This window comes from Falco punctatus (genome assembly GCF_963210335.1).
Source record: "Falco punctatus genome assembly, chromosome: 7".
Lineage (NCBI taxonomy): Eukaryota > Metazoa > Chordata > Aves > Falconiformes > Falconidae > Falco > Falco punctatus.
The window spans coordinates 38,704,436-38,724,194 of record NC_137587.1 but is presented as its reverse complement, the minus strand read 5'-3'; the positions used below and the strand labels follow the sequence as shown (position 1 = coordinate 38,724,194).

Below are 19,759 nucleotides of genomic sequence, written 5' to 3'. Positions count from 1 at the left end.
GAGCTAGCAGGAATGTCTCCAGCCACTCCTACAGGAGTAAATTTCACAGGTGCTTTTGGAAAGTTGGCTGTTGACTTCAAAAGAGAGGAAAATAAATTAGAAGATGTTAGAAATGGTTTCAGAACAGGAGATTTCTGTCCCTGCATGTAGCCTGATGCACTGACCCCACACAGCCTGAGCAGGTGCTGGAAATAGAAACCTCCAGCTGGAAAGGTGTGGGCTCATTTCACTGCACTGACTCAGTCTTACAAAGCACCCTTGAATCAGCAGGCACTTGAATGTCTGTGAGATGTGGGGGTGCTGATCCTTCCATTGATCTCAGTGGCTGTTTCAGGGATAAAGTTAAGCATGTGCTTAAGGGCATTGCTGGATCAGGGCCAGCCTAATCTACCTTGCTAGATGCTGGCCCAAAGCAATTCCTGAAAACTTTTCCTTCCGCCAGCCGACCCCTTGACTTGTAAACTATCAGCTACTTGGAGCTGCTTCGGCTTTATGTTATTTTCTGGTTACCTTGCAGTTTCCTTCAATGCTGAGGTTAGGAGCTTGTGTAAAGTCTGTTCCAGTGTTTCACTTTTGGAGTCCTCCACTGTGGACATTTCTACAGCATAGCCCAGCACATCTGGCCACTTCTAGTAACCCTAGGGGAAGCAAGTCAGGTTAACACTCAAGTCCCTGTTCCTTTGCTTTGCTAACCAAAGTGTTCAGCTCCACAAAAAGATCTGAAGGCATGGTTGATGCAAAAGGCAAATTTTGCATTATGTGAAGCAAGGAAGAAGTAAAAGAAAAGGTAAAGAAGGCTTTTTGGCCTACAGCTGTCCTCTTGCTTGATCCGACCTGAAGTACAGTGAGTACTGAGCATTGCTGTAGAAGTGGGCTAACACTTTCTTCTGTAGATGATTGCCATGGTTTAACAGGCACACTGCACCATGTTCCTTTCTGTGTGTATGGACTGGAGACTAAACAACGTGGATTAGGTGGTGAATCAAGTTGGATGTTTTTATTAGGCACAATTCGTGGCAGAGAGACTGGGTGAAAAGAAGTAGTTGACAATAAATGATAAACCTGGATGTTTCAGTCACCTGGCATTGCCTTCCTTGCAGGGAAGTGAGCCATACCTGGTCAGCCATAGCTGTCTGTAAGTGGAGAGTCAAAGTTTTTCAACACTTCCCTTACAATTATGAGTGAAGGTCCTACATCATCTCTAGGTGCTCCAGGCGCTACCATTTGAAAAGTGCTGCTAATTAGGAAGATGACTGTGGGTCCCTGCTGAAGGAGAGCTCACGACGACCTGTCTTCACAGGATCAGCTCCTTATACAGATGTGGCATATCTAATCTGTAAAGACTCTTCATTGTTGGGAGGACACCACTTCCTTCCAAGAGACTCGGCTGCGTATATGGAGGGGAAGCTGTGACGAAGTGTGGCACTCTGATTCCCTTGCTGAAGAGGTATGTGAGAAGGGAGAAATTTGCAGTGCTAAAGAGACCAGAAATTACTGGCCTGCTGAAGCCGAGAAGGGCAATATATCTACTGCTCCCTTTGCCCAGGGCATATTGGCTTTCCATACAGGTTTTGATTGCACCCTTCATTAAAAGAGCCATTCCTCCCTCCAAATTAGGTGGAATCCAGCACTGAAAGAATCCAGCCCAAGTCCCAGTTTATTTCTCCATAAAACATCTGTATTGTTCTTCCAGGATGGCTCTGCCAAATGAGTCCTCAATAAACCCAAAACCTGGCAACAGACAAAACGCTAAAAAGCGCCTTTTTAATATGGAAAAGTATCCTGCAGTGTCGCAATCTTCCAGTGGAGACCACCCCCTACCCCTGTGAAATGCAGAATAGCACCAGGCCCACAATTTGCCTGGGGTAAAGCAACAGAGCTGGGCTTGTGCTGATTTACTCCAGCCAGAGGATCTGGCCTATAGTTTCTTGGGTTTTTTTTTCTTTTGTTTTTTTCCTTAAGATCCTTAATTTCTTTTTCCCTTTTTTTTTCTTTTTTTTTTTTTTTTTCCCTGTGAATAGAAGCTTTGCAAGTTCCTTCTTTTATTGTTAGCTCATTTGGCAGGAGCAGCCAAGCAACAAAAGTGTTTTATTTGGAAATAGTTGAGAGGGAAGTTGACAATGTCCGAGCTCTATTCTGATTGCGTGATCTCTGGGAGGTTTTCACCTCTGCTTCCAGGCTGCACCAGGCTGGGATTATCTCATTTGATTTCATTGGATCGGTGTGCAGTTAAGAAGTGGGGAAAACTAAAGGTTAGTGAAGTTTGCCTTTGTTTCACACTAGAAGCTTTTAGTTATTTAAGTGTAAAGTGCTCACTCTCCCTTCCTTCTCTGTGGACTGAAATATCATGCAATGTTCTGCTTGGCTAATTGGAAAGCAAAATGTGACTTATACAGCTTATATTCCATTGCAGAAGAGATCTTGAGAAAGAAGCACAGGGGAGATGCCTATATTGGCTAAAGTGGGAAAAATGTAGTGTGTGAAAAGCACCAATAGCTGAATCTCCTCTACTTATCACACTCAGAAATGTTCACTCTTCTATGGCCAGCTATAATACAAAGAATCATAGAATAATTTAGATTGGAAAATACCTTTAAGATTGTAGAGTCCACGTGCTATTATTTTGTTCTGTGATGTTGCCTACGTCTGTTGATTTCTTTCCAAATCTTTAAGACTCCCTTCACAAAAGTTCCTCTCAGCAGAGATTAAAGGCTCCACTTGGTGAAGACTCAAAATAAACCAGAAACAGTGCATTAATACAGGCAGATCTTTTTTCTTCCATGTTTGAGGCTCCTGTGAATGGGTTGGGATCTGCCCCGTTATGTGCGGTGCTAAGTGCACACATGAGCTGAGGTTTGTCTTTCCTTCTGTGCTCTGCAGGGCCAATCCAAAATAGCTCGGAGCCAGATTTCTAAGAATTCAGCAGCCACAGTCAGGGCCAAGTAAGGAAGTCTAGAGTGATTTTAATGTAATGAGTAGGTAACGGCTTGTGGTGTGGGGAGGAGCTGTGTATCTGTATATGTTTATGTGGGTGTTAAATGATTCACCCAAAGCTAAAGAGGCCCTCGGTGTTGGCACCAAGATTAGCCTTTCAGAGCATCGTTTCAAGAGCCCAGCACTCTGGCCTGGGAGCAGATTTTCAGCTCCTTGTTTTCCACCAGGACAGATGTGTTGTTTTTCAGAGAATGGTGCACATGGGCATGCTGAGCTCTTCTGGAAATTTGGCCACTTTTTGTGGTGTCTTGGTGGGAATGGGGTCACTCAGGAAAGCTTGCCCTTTGCCTAAATGCTGAGCTGTTAAGAAGCCAGCCCTGACCCTGATAGTCTCACTGGCCTGGGGTTGGCATATGGAGCCTCTGTGCACCTTCAAAGCTTCCCTAGCCACCACCTGAAAAAATGTTTCCTACTTCACTGGCGAATTACTAGAGTTAATTAATTGATGCTTCTAAGACAACATGATGATAGAAAATGCTGTTTACCAGATAATTATTACTAGTGCCCTGTGGGCATTTGCAATTCAAATGTGTTAATCCCTGCAGGGACTGACTCATGTAATTGCTACGGTGTCATTACTGTAGAGATGATTAGATGGCTGTCAAGTGCTTTCCACCACCAAGAAACCAACACTTGTCATTACACAACGCACTTTCCCAGTCAGTTGTTGGGTTCTTTATAGCTGGTCGCTGTGAATGCTACTTCTAGCCTTTAGCATGTGTTTAGGCCATCTCCTGAAGAGTGTTTTCTTTAAGACCATAAGGACCACTGAGTTTGTTTCTTAAAGTGAAAGTGCTAGATAGAGTGGCACATCAGGAGCTTGGGTCTCCTGCAACATCAGGGAAGATCTGCAGTAAAATCACAGGAGCTGGCAACGGAAGGCTTTTCTTTCTAAAAGGGCCAGCACAGTTCAACACACAGACGTTCCAGGGAGCTGCTCCTTCACTGGTGCAGCTCCAGCTCGACATATGACGCCAGGGGAAGGATGCAAATTTACAGTTGCTGAGGATTTGCCACCCTCAGGCTCATTGCTGGTCAGCCTTTTCCGCATTTTAAGGACAACAGAGAAGCACTAGCTGATGGGGTGCCTTCCTAGAGACACAATGCCAGCTAGTGAGCACAGCTATTCAGCATCTCCCTAGAGTGCTTCCCTCTGCATGATGGAGAGGAGGGAAAGCTGAACCCCCTTTCTTCCTGCTCTGCACCTTAGGGGTGGCTGGTGCACAAGGGGAAGTCTTCTGGCTTCTGTTCAACACAACAGTCCAAATAGGGAGTGGAAGATTTCAGCGTGGAAAGCTGTGCCTTCGCACCAGCCTTTGCATTCAAACAAGCACAGTCTGTGCCTGCTCTACTCAGTCAGCCTTTCAGGGCACCTGGAAAAGAAGGCTGGCTTCGGAGACAAAGAATCCCAGCTTGCTTTTAGGAGGGGACCTTGAGAGCCTAGCCATGGGAATCCCATCTCTCTGTATTTTGGGGACAGAATGACTGCTGTGCTGCAGGGACTGCCTTCTGCGCTTTCCCTGCTGAAATACCACATCACAGTGCTTCCTGGGGTCAGCCCGACAGCATTTATCCAGCCGGCACACAGAAAGCGCAGCTTTTGGAAAAGCGAATATAATTTTAAAGTTGGCCTGAGAAGCCTCCATCTAGTTTTCAGGGTTCCAGAATGTTGTTTTATTAGGATTACAGTCTTGTTCTTCTTAGGTTTCAGCAGGCGTTTATGACTGTTACAACAGGAATGAAAAGCTGGGGCTGGAATCGGCATTGCTTTCTCCTGCCAGGCGCAGGGTTCACGGTAGAGGCCAGACATATGTCTTTCTCCCACAGATGCTACTTTTTTTCTGGGTGGGGAGGTGAGCTCTATCCTCTCCCTGGAAGAGAAGGTTGGAAGCAGCTCTGGGCTGAGGCGTGGGGGCTGCACGGGGGGGCCATCTGCTGAAGGTAATTGCCCTGTTGGTTCACATCATTCCCCTCTGCCCTTTGCAAAAAGGAGAGACCAGGTCATGTTTGCGTAGGATGCTGTAGCCTTGTGTTGTTACCATCTCCTTTATCCCATGCCCCATGGACATATTTCCATGGAGGCTCCAAGGTTAGCAGAAGGGGTTGGTAGGGGACAGAGCACTTCAGGGTCAAAACCATCTGTGCCTAAAGACATTTCTCCCTCCTTTTTTTCCCAGCCTGCATTGTTCCAGACCCAATACCATTAATCTACCCATATTTCTCTCTGTGCAGGTCAAAACATCTCCTCAAGGGCTCCTGAGCCAAAGAGGGGTTCTCTCTCTCTGCGGAACCCATGCTGTCTATGTGTGAGAGGCACGGGCAGGAAGGTGGGTAAAAGCAGCTCCCACCAACCACCACAAGTACCCTGCTATCTTTCTAGGTCTTGTGGCTGTGCTGATTTGGGGAGCTAAATCCCCTGTGTTACCCCTAGAAGTGGAGGAGTTCAGCCTGCCCAAACAGCCCCGCTTGGGGGGAATAACTCAGCTTTTTTCTTGGGTAATTTCTGGCTAGAGGATAGTTGGGCCCTCTGTACGGTAATAATTAGCAGACAGATCCTGCTGACTCAGGAAACTCATCTGAGGGTTTGTTTGTATGTTTGTTGTTTTTATGAGAAGGTCCATATGCCTTTCAGATTTTGTTATTTTCAGAGAGTTGATGATCTGAGGAACAGAATGAAGAGTTGACATCGTTGGTTGTTTTCTTGGCCTGCTTTAAATAGCAGATGTAGGTTGGTAGAAGGGCTACAGCTCGTTACTTTATACTGGTGGAATTTGATGAGTTTTATTGCAAAGGCATTAGGACAGTTCATCACAGACCTCAACCCAGGGAGAAAAGAGAAGACTTTGTACCTGGCAGGTACTGATCATCCACCAGTGCACCCCTTCATGTGTTGGATCATATCCCAGAGGCAATATGGGAATTTCTGCATGTAGTTAAAGTTTATGAGACTGCCTGCCTGGATGCGCGCGCGCGCGTGTGTGTGTGTGTAGTGGAATGAGGGTCTGTAGCACAATACTTAGTCAAAATCCAGTTTCACCAGTGGGATGAGGCAGAACTGGATATGATCCTGAGGATCTGCCACTAGAGCTTAGACACTGTGTTTATGGCATACACCGTAACTGCCAATGCACATGGTATATGATTTACTCTGAAACCCCAAATCTGACCTGGATTTTCCAAATCAGAACCTTATTTAAAAGCTTAAGATAACAGTGCCTAGTAATTCATACATTTGCTGATTTCTGAGGCAGTTCTAGTTCAATGCTGGCTTCTTTCTAAGGGGTGGAAATTCTATCTAACACTTAGTGCCTTTTGCATCTGACTTTTACTCTAAAATGTGTGCTCACTGAAGGTGTTTAAGAAATGGGCAATAGAGTTTGAGCCACAACATTATCAGCAGAGAGCACAGATATTCAGCTCGTAAGTGCTTGCTCGGTTGTGTTCCTTCTTTCAGCACTCTCCTCCTCCTGCTGAATAACCCATATTTAGTGTTGTTTTTATCAGGTTTTTGAGATTATTTCTCTCTCCCTTTGGCTAGCTGAACTCCCCATAAATGACAGCAAGCAGCCTCATTTTAGAACTGTTTTTAACTTAATGAAGGTGTAGCTTCAGACTTTTCATGCTCCTCTTGGGATCTTGTTTATGAACCCAGCTACCACAATCCCTAGAAATCTTTCCCTCCTTATTTCTGGCCATGCTTGCCAGTGTTGACCTTTCATTTACTCCATCCCACTACTGTCATGATGTTGCCCCCTGAGGTGACTCCTCCAAGTCTTTGATCCACCTGATTTCATCAAAAGGCTGCTGTAGCTGACCTGTGCCTAGTTAGTCCTCCTGTATTCTGCCCAGCCTTTTCATCTGTTCTCCACTCTTAGCCTAGCTTGAATTAATCTCATTCAAATATGAATGAGCAGAGAAGTGTTCAGGAGGAATCACCAGTGCCCTACACAATGCCAGTGACGGTAGCGGGATGTTGTATTAGTCCCTGAGAGACCTTGTGGTTTGTATATAATTTCCTCAGGTATGATATTCCAGTCTTCCTAGTATCGATGGTATCTTTTAACTCTGTGCCTCAGGCAATTTGGTTAGAAATAATTCTGCATTTTGCAGCAGCACTGGTAGAGGAAGTGTTAAATGCAGTCATCCCATGGCTGATATTGAGAATTCCTCCAGTAACCTCCCTTCAGTTCAGTTGTTCTGTCAGTACAATGTGCTCAATTTATTATCCTCCTTGCAACACTTGTCTTATCCCTGTCTTCTCCAGTTTAACTAGTAATTTTGTGTGGCAACATATCAACAGTTTACCTAATATTTGGATAGAGTAGCCTGGTACAAAAGCCTAACATTGTTATACCCCCAGACTGAGGTTCATCCCCTATGTCAAATTTTGCCGCAGCTGTCTGTTCTTTACCCACTGTTTCTTCTGAAACTTTGTATAATACTTATACTGGTGTTATGAGCCTATGAGTGATCAAGATATTTTTTTCTCCTTAAGTAAAGGCAATGCATTTTCCCTTCCCTAAGGTATCAGTTTCAATATAATAAATCTTATCGCCAGATGTGCAGTTCCATATGCTGCTTCTTTCAGTATTCAGAGCTGGATTGACATTGTTTCCTCCCAACTCAAGCACATTCAGTATTTAACTTTTACTTGGGTGAGTGACTTATATATTTCTCCTTGAGGGACCACGGCATACTCTGTATTCTGGGATATACCAAATGCAGCTAAAAAGATGGAACTTTAACTTTGCATACACGCAGCGTTTGAGTTCTATCTTGACTGTACAGGCATGCCTTCAGTATGGGGTTTTCTGCAGTCAGGCAGCACCTCCGCAGCATGTCCACTGGCACTAAGCTTGTGTGTGGAGTTTTTGCTGGAACAGGTTCAGCTATACATAAAATGGGTATAACACAGTTCCATTAGCTCCACGTTTAGAGAAGGAAGCCTTTCACTTTCCTGCTAAAAAGGGGGTTTAATATCTGGGGTTTTCATATATTTCAAGTTGAGTATATGAACAGTCTGTTACCTTTCCAGGATATACTGCCTATGGAAGACAAACAGATGTTAATTTGAAAGAGTGGCTGAAATAATCTACATCTACATCAGACTTCTCTGGATGATAAGGTGGGATTTGTTGTGAAAGGAGGGGCTCTTTGTCACAAATGGGCATACAGAATAGCTGAGATCCAGGGCAGCCCTTCTGCAGGCAAACAGAGGAGTCTGTACACAGTGTGAATACGCTGGAGTTACCACAGGCGTGCAGGAATGTTATCCTCAGTTGTTGTAGCTTTGTATATTGGTTTAGGTTTTTTCAGCAGACAAAAGCTCAAGAAACTAGATCTGAAGGAGATAACCTTCTCAGGTGAAGGAATGGTGACTTTCTAGAAAGGATGAAAAACATCTAAACTTTTGCCAGGTTATTAGCATCTTCCAGGTTAATTTCATGTGAAAGTGTGGCAGAGTGGCAGTCACAGGCATCAGGGTTGGAGTATCACTTGCTGCTTCAGGTCACGAACCCTGCACTTCTGCCAGCAATGGCTCTGAACTAACAAAACCAGCATGTCCTCAGCTTTTGTGCATGCTTTCTGTGAGGGTGTACTTATCCTCACTGTAATTTTTTTCCCAAACAATACCAGAAAAGGGGAGTTCTCTAAGAGTGGAAGGTAGTTTCAGATTGGAAGTGAAATTCAAATTTTGCTATTCACTTTTTAAGCTCTCTCTTTGTTTTCCAGAGTTACTCTTTGCAAATCTTCTCCCTGCCTGGGAAGTGGTGCTGTAGACCCCTGGTTCTGGGCACTCACACCATTCAATTTGTACATAAGTGCAAGCAGCAGTCTTACAAATGCTTGTGATACGGTTGCATTTGAGGACATTTTCATGTGATGAGTGAAAGGTCTATTCTTTCTCTGGCGACTAGCAATTTTTAAGCCCTTGTTGCAAAGAATTAGGGCACTAGAACATTTCAAACTTAAGGGCTTAGGGATTGTTTGAGAAAACCCTTGAGCAGCGTTTGTTCTTCAAACTTTCTTCTCTGAAACAAGTGAGTTGTTCTGGCTGATATATTAAAAAAAAATAATCAAAAAATCCTCCCCACAAATAAACCAAGCCTGAGGCCCATGATCAGCATGAGTTATTTCACCCCTATGGCTGGAGCACGGCAACATTTTAAGCAACTAAACTAGTCTTACAATAGGAAGTATTTAATAATCTTTATAATAGACAGTAGTGCTACCTCTGCCTTTAACAAAGGTTTTGTTCTGCTAAAGCTTATTCATAGGCTTCATTCTGAGAATATATGTATGTGTTGGCAAGACCGGTGACCCATGTAACTGTAATGCAGTGGGTTGCTATAAAACAAGTGAGAGAAATCTAAGGTTTTATTCTGGCAGTCTTAGTGGAGGTGAAATCAGTGAGTCTGCTAGCTAGAGCTATGGGGGGTTTGTACAAAAAATCCCCACTTGTAATTTCCCCATTAGGAGATTTGCTGTATAAATGTAATTTTTAAAAGATCTGGAGGAAACACCTACTTTTCCCCGATTTGTTAAGATTTTCCCACTTTTTCTGCCTGATTTAAAAAAGACAAAAATGCAAAATGAGTTATTTCATATATTTCTTTTTGACTTCTTTTTTTCTGGAAAACTTTTAGTAAGTAAAGTATTATTTGTGTTACTTTCTTAGGGAGAGGTTTAACAAGTGAAAGTTTTATTTCTAAATGTGAAAAGCAAAGCTTTTAAAAGCAAGATTAAAGCAAGTGAAAAAGTTTAAGGCTTTCAAAAAGCAAAGTACTCTTTCTTGTATGTATCTTCTAAACATCACTGGCTCTGGGGGAAGAGTTACTCTTTTACAAAGAGAAAAGGAAACGTTTGTAAAAACTTTCAAATTAAGATGCTTAAAATTTTATTTTTCCATGAAGCCTTTAATTTTTAATTTAAAAATCCAATTTAGCTGAAAAAAATTACTTTTGGATAAAATAGTTACCCTCAATAAATCCCAGATTGTCAATTAAGAAACTTTAAAGTTTGCGTAGTTTAACTATTCAAGGTGTAAAATACAGAGTAGTGAAATTGAGGGTGGCAAAAGTTGACCTCAAAAATTTGCTAGAATCTGTAGACTTTTCCTTCTAGGCCATTTAAATACATTGCTAAAATACGAAAGCAGAAGGGTTTTCTGTGCTCAGAGAAATGTGAGCGAAATGTGAATGGTGACAGTGAGGGATTGTATAGGAGGTGCTGAACCTGCTTAATCTGTCTTTTGTTCAGATTTCAAGAGGCTTCATGAAGTTTTATTTCTGTATTTGCCTGTTGTTCTCCATCCTTGTTTCAAAAGCTGACCAATGAGACTGAGACTGAGGTGGCCTAGATGAGGGGGTGGCAGATGTCTGCTTCTCAGAGAGATGATTTTGCTCTGCTGTGCTCTCTCTCTTGACAAAGTCCCTCTCTACGGTCCAGATGAACGGGGATTGAGTTCTGGGCCCAGAGCCTTGAAGGAAAAGGTAAATGTCCATTTTGCATATCCCATTTGTGCGCTAAGTGGCCGTGGTATCTTAAATAGGGCTACAGTGGCAATCAAAATAATGAGATACATAAAAGACACCTGCTTTAAATAAATACAGTAATCTGCCCAAAGCTCCCTGAATGGACTGGTATTCAGCAAGAGCCCTGAACCTGCATGCATACCTATGCTTAACAACATAATCATTAAAGAACAGAAACCTTTCCTTCTAATCCCCCTCATACAGGACAACATGTGGATGTTAGCATATTTGGACTGCTTTGCATTCCTTCTTGCCTGCTTTTGAGAACATACTACATTTTAAAACTTGTTGGGTTCTTTCATGTTTTATTTGACCCTATGTAATTGCATTCCTGAAGGAATAACAGGCTCCCACAGTGATTTATACCCTGTATTAAATGTCAGTTTTGAAGAGACACAGTTAGCAGTTTGGTTTAACCTCCTGCCTTCCTATGTAAGTTCAAAACTGAAGTTGAGCTCAGGATCCAAGGGGAAAAGTAAAAAGATGAAAATGGACTTACAGACAGCGTGGAATGAGACGTATGTGTTCCTGGCCCTGCACCTTTAGAAGTCACCGGAATGAGATTCCGTAAAGCCATGTCTATTTTTAACTGTAATTTGTATACTTCATTGCTGCCCTTGACCAGTTGTGAAGGCTGTAAATTAGCACTGTGAAATGCTCTGCTTTCTCCAGGCAGACAACTGCAGCGTCTCCAACAATGGGCTTGAACATTTTTGCTGCAAAATCAACCAAATCAACCAACAAACCAACCCCCAGTGGGTTTGGCATGTGTCCCAATAAGAAGGTCAGAGAAATAAATTGTCCTTGTAATTAAGAGTTGCTCCTTTGTTTTTATGTGTTTAACTGTGCATAAATAGCAAAGCAGGATAGGTATGTTATTACTGTTTTAAATATTTTGTTCCCTTTGTAGCTTTCCTTACGACACAGTTAGCAACTGCTTAATCATATGTTATGACCTAATTATGGGGAATTCAGATAAATAAATCTTGATGTAATAGTATATTCTTGATGTAATGGTACTCTGATGGCTGCTTTTATGTGCATGAGTGCATTTAAATGTAATAGTAAATGCAGCCTATGTTAGGATCCGACACATGACTTAAATAGTCATATCTTTAGAATCACTGGTGAAACAAGTTACAAGGAGACTTCTTTTAAGCAAGAATACTGCACACAGAAACCTATTTCCTGTACCCAGGAAATGAACATCCTAGTGATCGCTTTCTTTAGTGTGCAACTGTAACTTTTCATTTCCCAGAGAGGAGATTTAGCTGGAGCTGCTCCAAGGAGGATTCTGTTTTCACACTGAAAGCAATAGATTTGATCCATCAAAGCTTTGCTTAGATTAGTTTTCCCTAAATATCGTTGGCAAAGGTATTTAAATTAATGCAAAGCTTTTGTAGGATCAGGCCAGGGGACCATTGGTAGCTGTTCTGACATAGGCAAATGACTAGTTTTTCAGCTGAAGTAACTCAGGGCTTCTGCCTTCTCCAGAGCCTCACTTGTTCATCACATGAATGACGAGTACAGATCTGATCCGCTGTTTTCCAGGTGGGAAGGCTGACAGTGATCTTTTATTTTGAAGTGAAAAACGTAGGTGATAATGTTTTCTTTGGGTTGGATTTATCTTGCCAAGGACAGGTGTCTCTTAAAGTCATGGAATAAGTTGCCCTCTGGAAACGCGTATCTCTGTTGACTATTCAGGGAGCTAATATGACTAGCTCAGACCTGATGCTTCCCTTTCAGGTAGATAGAGTTAGGTAAGATGAATCCTACCATGTGATGTATACACGGCACTGTGTATCAGCTTCCCTTCTTCTAGATGTGCTGCCAGATCACTGTAAATGTTTGTGCCTTGACGTGCGAGACTCCAGGATAGGTCCCTCACCAGCTAAACAGAATTTTGCGGTAATCTGAGGGTACAAGCCCATAGGGTGCAATTAGAATCTCAGGAATGTAGGATGAGATTTGCCTTTCATAGCTTTAGATGGAAGAACAAGAGGTATCCGTCCCTGCACTTGTCACACTTTGTCATCAGTGGAGGGAAGTAGTCCTATCTAATGGGATTATTCATGACAATGTTGTCAGTCCAAAGTCAAAGGAGCAAGTCTCAAGCTTGAATGCCAGTGCTTCATGGCTATGAGACTTGGTTCCTCTGCATTTGCTAGGACCACCCACCGTAGCTGTCCAGCTTCAGGATCCTAAACCAATTGGCATTTCCTATCTGGTTTTTATTTTGCCATTTGTACTACCTAGTCAGGACTGCAGGTTCCACAGGCAGGGTGTTATCCTTTCATGCTTAAACTGAGAGCAGAGTTCAGCCATGCCACTTACAGAGCGGGAAAACGTGGAGATGAACTTGAGTTCAGGTCCTCGTTCAGTGGGCTCTGGTTTAAACAGATATGTGCGCACACACAGAGTACGTGGCTGTTCGGTTGTTATGTGGCTTAGGTGATGATGATGCAGTGGTTATACCCTGGGTATAAATCTGTTAGCCTCCCTGGTAGGTTGGATTCAAGAAGGAGGTTAACCAATAGCAGAAAAAGAGTCTTAAACCAGTGTGAGCAGAAAAAAACTCAATTCCTAATCAGCATCAATATATCAATGTGATTTTACTTAATTGTATCCAGCCTTAGAGCCCGTACTTGGTCTCAGTAATAAAAATTAGGAATAAGAGAACTGAGTGAGGAGTATCTCCTGGATTTCTCAAATATTTAGAAAATATTAATATTTTTCAGGCATTCAAGACACTAAAAGCTAAAATAACACCAGGAGAGGGAGACAAACCCTGTTATCAGAGCAGCCCAGTCTAGCAAGACCTGTAGGATTCACTGCTTTTTATAGGAAGCTGAGCTGGAAACCTGAAGAAAGAACCCCTTTTGTCAATTGTTGTGTGCCATTGATGTCTTCACATGCTTAATAGCATGAACTTATGGATAAAGGAAGTTCTTTTAAAAAAAACTCTTGGTACCATACCACTTATTTTTGGTGGGTTGCATATGTATGTATGCATAAAATATTAAAAAAAAATGCAGTTGTGCTAACAGTTTCAAAAATTCATTTCAGATGAAAAATCAGAACATTTAAAAAAGATTTGCCCAAATATTCTTGCTTCTTTGTGATTTTATTTTCCTTTCTATGGAGGGTAAACTGTCCCTGGACTTGATGCAAGTAAACCTTTAGGTGTGACCACTCTAAAACTGTGTTTTCTGCTGAATGGAATAGCTGACTGAAAACTTCATTAGACTGAATTGTTATAGCTGTCCTCAAGTAAGAAAGCAACCCAGAATTCCACAGGTAAGTTAATTTTAATGCCATTTAAAAATAAATAAAATAATGAAGAAACTAAATCACAAAAGCCTTCTTAAGGTGTAAATGGCAGAAAATATTGCCTCAGGTTGGCTAATTTTGTTCTCCAAATGACAAAAAAAAGTCACAAGTGGATCTAGAACCATTTCACTTCCTTAAAGTCTGGTGCCAAAAGAAAATGTTTCCATTGCTGTGCACAGCCTCAACCCCTGTCTCTGAAAGACGAAATGGAGGGAAGATGGAAGAAAATGAATGAATGTCTTCTGCTCTGGAGCATGATTTTTAACCTTTTCCTGTTCTATTAGGTTGTGAAGCAATCCTGGTTTGCTTGAGGCCGTAAAATGGAGATTTCTTTCATTACTGAATTGTTATATTTTTATTTTCTTCACTGGTCAGAGAGGTGTTTTTTTCACTCCTCTGGCTGTGTGTCTGAGAGGATCATTGTCTTGAACCAGTGAGCATGTGGAGAAGCATCCCCTTGTTTCCGTATATTGAATATTGCACATGATGATTGAGGGGGCAAATGGCTTTTTACGGCAAAGGATTGCTTGCAATTGTGGGAAGTCATGATGCATTTTTTAAAAAGCAATTCCATTGTCCTTTGCGTTGGAGGTGAACCGGATGGGTTGGCACAACTGGTACTGGCAGAGCTGGGGTTCAAAATCCAAACCCTACACGTGCTGTGGGATTGAGTTGCCCCACTCAGGAGGAGAGGGACCATTTTGAGCAGTGCATGGGGGGTGATTGGTCGTGGCTACGAGACCCAAGGATCTGAGGTGGAGGAAGCCCCCTCAGTCAGATGATCTCCACGCTGGCTGGGGCTGCAGGCATCACTTCCAGATAGGACAGAATCTACTTGGCTGGGAGTCCCGCATCCCTTATCTGGAGGAAAGCTTTTGAATGAGTGCAGACGTGTCATTTTATAGCATGAACCATAAAAGGAAACATGTGCAGGGGGTTAGGTCTGTAAAATCGTCCTTTAATTAATTGTCTAAATAGAAATAAATGTGAATGCCTTCAAATGCACTGCCACTATAGATAAAACCAGCATTAAAAATCTCTGGGAGCATTCAAGAAAGATTTTTTCTTTCCCTACTATGGAACAAAGATACTTGTGATAATTTTGACAGGTAGTATATACTAGTAGGAAAAGGGGCAGAGAGGACCTTGAGAGATCATCTGTCCCTCTACCCCAAAGCAAGATTTGCCACGTCTGAGGTGTTCCTGGCAAATCTTTGCCTCAATAGTGACAGAGAGTCTGTAGTTCCTTGACTAATTTACTCCAGTGCTCACCTGTCCTTCCTCTTAGGAAACATGTCTAATGTTTGACCTAAATCCTCCTTGCTGCAATTTAAACCCATTATTTCTTGTCTTATACCCAGTGGACATGGAGAACAATTTATTACCTTCCTATCTGCAACAACCTTTTACATAGTTGAAGGCTGTTATCATGTCTCCCCCTCAGTCTTTTCTTCTCTAGACTAAACAAACACAATTCTTTCAATCTTTCCTCATAGGTCATGTTTTCTAGACCCCTGATCATTTTTGTTATGGAAATAAACATCCTTTAAATCAAGTTCTGTGAATCAATCTTGTGTAGAAAGGAAAGGAAACAGAGGTTAGGGTTAGCATTGGGAACAGGAGTCTGGTGGTGAAAGAAGTGAATTTTCTGAGGTCTCTGTTGAGAGTACAGCCTTCCATTCTTCTTTGGGTTTAGAAAGTGTATTGAACAGAATTTTCTTTCCCCAAATTTCCTTGCGAAAGTCTTTTACATATCTGCTACCAGGAGGAAGACAGTGTTTCATTTCCACAGGCTGTATGCAAAGTGATCTTTGAGAAAGCATTGAGCAAGGTACCAGAGGGAGGTAATTTTTAATCATATGGCATGTCCTTCATGCAAACTTCTAAAATCAACTTGCCTGCAGTGACATCAACCCTTTCTCTTCAACAGGTAATGCAGGCCATCCTCAAAAGAGAGTTGAAAAGTAAATCATAACTCTTGGACATTTAATGTCACCAGAGATTTAACGCAGAAGATGCTAATGAGTACTTACCTTCTGTTTTGGTTGTAATATTCTTCTTTATGACATGAGCTGCCCAGAGAGCATTGGAAATACCAGTACAACTGTTTCAGCTGCAAAAAAATATGCTATCCAAGGCTGTAGTCCATCTGAAAATCTATTTTGGAGAAAAGAATGCTCCAAGGATTGCCACCATTTCTCTTTATAAGGGTGATTTTTTCGACAAGGAGAAGACTCTTGCTGCTCCTAGGTTCAGCCATCCATCAGTGCAGCCATCTACCAGAGCCCAGAAGTCTAGCCATTCTCTGCTTCATCAGCGCCATAGAGTATTAGCCTCTGTATAATATCCCACTCATTACCAAATGGCTCAGCTTAGTTCTCTACATAGTCTTAAGCACTGATTGGATCATGAAACTGAGCAAAGACAGATTAGCTATCCCAGACAAAGCATGCATGGAAATGTTGCGTCGAGATATTGATCTGGCAGGTCCTGAGCAACCTGCTTTAGCTGACTCTGCTTTGAGCAAGGGGTTGGACTAGATGACCTCCAGAGGTCTTTTCCAAACTCAGTAATTATGTGCTTCTGTAATCAGGACATTACAGTTGTACAATAGCTGATTTAGGAGAGAGCTTCATAGTTCAGAGCCAGTGGCTGAAAATGGATTATTGTTAGATAGACACCCTGGGTCCTTTTGCTTTGGGTCTGCTATTTTGGGATTCAAAGAAAGTGGGTCTAATGCTTCTTACAAAAGTTTGGTCTCTCCTGTAGAGTCGCTATGAACTGGGTCTTTAGCACTGAAGAATCATGGAGTTAAGGAGATCACCACTGACAGCTTAAAAACTGGGGGCTGCAGAAGGACCCAAGAGAAGTTTCCTATCCTCCTTTCCATCCTCAAAACAGCATGGGCTGGGCTGAAGCTATTTTAGGTGTTTTTCTAGATCCTGGATTGTGGATGACTATACTGACAACGCTTCTAGGCAAGCACAGCCTGCAGCATCCTTTTGTTCTTGGTGGTTCAGACAGTTGATGCATTGACTTGCAACTTCCCTGTCACGCAAAGGTAAGTGCGGAGCTGTGGTAAATCTAGTTTCAGATCAAAGACACTGCAGCCACATGATGTAAAGCATCCAAACAATCACTTTTCTTTTAAAAAAATATTCTTCTGAAGGCTTTATGCTGGGTTCAGATATCACCTGTCTTTCCACATCCTGTATAAATAGTAAAGCCAGCAGGAGCACCCAACTGTGTGCTTTGGCTAACTCGAGAGAAATGTTGTATGCTAACATCTGATCCAGATTCCTCATTAATGGACACAGAAACATGGCCTCGTTCAGCCTGCAGAACAAGGAACCTATAAACATGGATCAGCATAAAATTTTGTAGAGAGCTCAAGGGTGAAGAGCATCTTGGAATGCACTGGTGCACCTTGAAACAAGAGTTCAGGAAGATACATCAAAAGAAAAAGAGATGGAGTGTAGAAGCCACAGGACAAGTTTCAGTCCTTGCAACAGGAGATGCTGAAAAGGCGAGAGGTTTCATGTTGGCTGGCGTGTGGTACCTATGTGAACGTGAAGTAATCGTAGAAAGTGCAAGCAAAGACAGGCAAAACTATTGAAAGGACTGTTTTGCAAAGAAACTTCCCAAATATTCTGTCACCAGAGACAACACTGATTTGACCTGTCAGGCATGTTAAGTTTCAGGCTTTGTCTGTGATCAAGATAGTTGAGAGTTCTAACAATTTAGCAGAGGTCCAAAATAAACAAGGTGTGGTGAAGAAAAATGCTTTTTTTGCTCTGTGCACATTACTGGGAATGGTCTTCCTTTTGCTGTTTGACCCAATGGTAAAGGCTCGCTTATCTTCCAAGAGCCAGACTCTAGAGGATGCACGAGTGCTTCCTCTAAGCAAAGCAAAGGAGGCCAGGGACAATATTTTGGCTGAAACGAGACACATTTGCTCTGGAGAAGCCAGTAAACACATGCATTCCAAAAAGTGGTTTTACTTTGATCTGGTCAGTCGTCATGATGGGACTGTGTGGTAATAATAGCAAGAAAAGGCTCTGGTTTTAGACATTCTTATTTTTACAAATATCTGAGAAACTCTACTTCCCTTAACTAATTGTAAATGGTTTTGTAACAGAATCAGTCCTACAGCCATTAATGACGGGCTTCCAAATTACATATGATACTAAGAGTTACACTTTGGAAATTTCTCCCTCATGGACCCTAAAACCCCAGATGCTCCAGGATGTGCTTAGGGCCCTGTAAGACACAGGGTCATCATCACTAATTAGCAAAGACCCCAAGCATGTGTTTAATTTTAAGCATGTGCTTTTCTCTCCCAGGAGTCCCTAGGATTTAAGGACTTTAAGGGAATGGGTTTAGGGTTATGCCTAAAGATAAGCATGTGCTTAGTTGCTTTCTTGTACTGTGGCTTTGTTTTTACAGGAATAAGAGAAATGAAAGATCTTATTACAGATCAAACACAAATAAATGTCCAAAACACAGCAGGGAGGCTTTACGTTTTGGTTCAGAGCCCAATGAAGTCAACAGAAAAACACCCTAACACCTCAGCAGACTTTGGAGCAAAGTCTTCAGAGGACTGATGATGAACCCACTGCAGAAACTTGTTGAATACCTCATGTTTCTTTGCAAGGTCCCCTTATCTTGTATCCAGATGTTGCTAACAAGGATTTTTATTAGCTGCTGAGAAGTACAAGAGCGGCAGTTCTTCAACTCTTAAAATACACGCACATATAGATGAGGTAGAAATGGTTTGCTCTGCAGTAGCAATTGTGGTCTGTAGAGTTGTGAGTGTATTTCAAAAGTTTCCTGGTTCTTACCAGCAGAACCATTTCTTGGTTCCACTGATCTTAAGCATTTGCTGTCTTTCTTTCACGAAGTGCAGTGGGGAAGTGTGACACAGTTCCTAGCATAAATGTTGCCTCTTTGCAGAGGGAAAGCTTTACACAACAGGAACAGCAGGTTCCTTTGAATGCATTCATCTTTTCTCTTTAGATCTGTACAGCATATACAGCAACACCTGAGTTACTCATTTAGATTCTCCTTTTAGGCGTGCAGGAAAATAGCCACTGTTTGAGAGCAATTTGATCTACTTTCGATGTTCGTTTCAGGATGAGACGATGTTGGAGTTTTCTCCATTTGACCAGCTGAATTTCCACCCATACCCCTGGATTTTGATCGTACAGTTTTAGGCTGAATCTTGCCTTGCTTCTGCAGAGACTGCCCTAACCAACATCAGGAGAACCACCTGAGCCATGAGCCAGCAGCCAGCAGGGAAAACGATCATGTGCCATCTTGCCAGGCTTGTCATGAAGGTAGGTGTCATTAGAATGTATGTGTTTCTGCCTCCTCCTTGGAAGTCATTTGGGTCGCGGCACAGAGCCACAGGACAGGCTTTGTCCAAGCTAGCAGGCAGAGTACCCATCTAGAGTCTCTGGGGAACTGGTAAGCAGCTAACACTTGCTAAGCTGATATTGCTTCCTCTTCTATTAATACCTGTATTTACTAGGTCAAATTGACACTGCCCTGGCAAGGATGTGCTACAGCCACATCAGAGTACCCATCCAGAGTCTCTGGAGAATTGTTAAGCTGTTTGTATGTGCTAAACCCATGTTGCTGCATTGTCTGTTATTGCCTGTGTTTGCTGGGTCAAAGTGACACTGATCTACAAAGATGAGCTATGGTCACACCTTCATTGTGCTCTGGAGAAATGCGCTCTGTCACCCTGTGCCTTACTTCCCCATCAATAAAAAACTTCTGGTGGTATCCACTGACGGTAGCTCTGGGATTTGGGTACGCTGGGAAAGGGTCCTGTACCAACTGCTTAGCACAATGGAGTTGTACAGTTCTAAGTTTAATAGAGTAAAAGATAATAAAGT

The 19,759-nt window shown here is 42.4% G+C and overlaps 1 protein-coding gene across 1 annotated transcript in view; it reads left to right on the top strand.

The window, feature by feature from the left end:
- Nucleotides 1-3,595: 3,595 nt before the first annotated feature.
- The window catches only part of BMP4 (bone morphogenetic protein 4), a 32,068-nt gene continuing 15,904 nt past the window's right edge, over nt 3,596-19,759 (top strand). The window contains exon 1 of the mRNA XM_080394416.1: nt 3,596-19,195. The gene's annotated coding sequence lies outside the window, so the exon portion shown is untranslated. The remainder of the gene's footprint in view (nt 19,196-19,759) is intronic.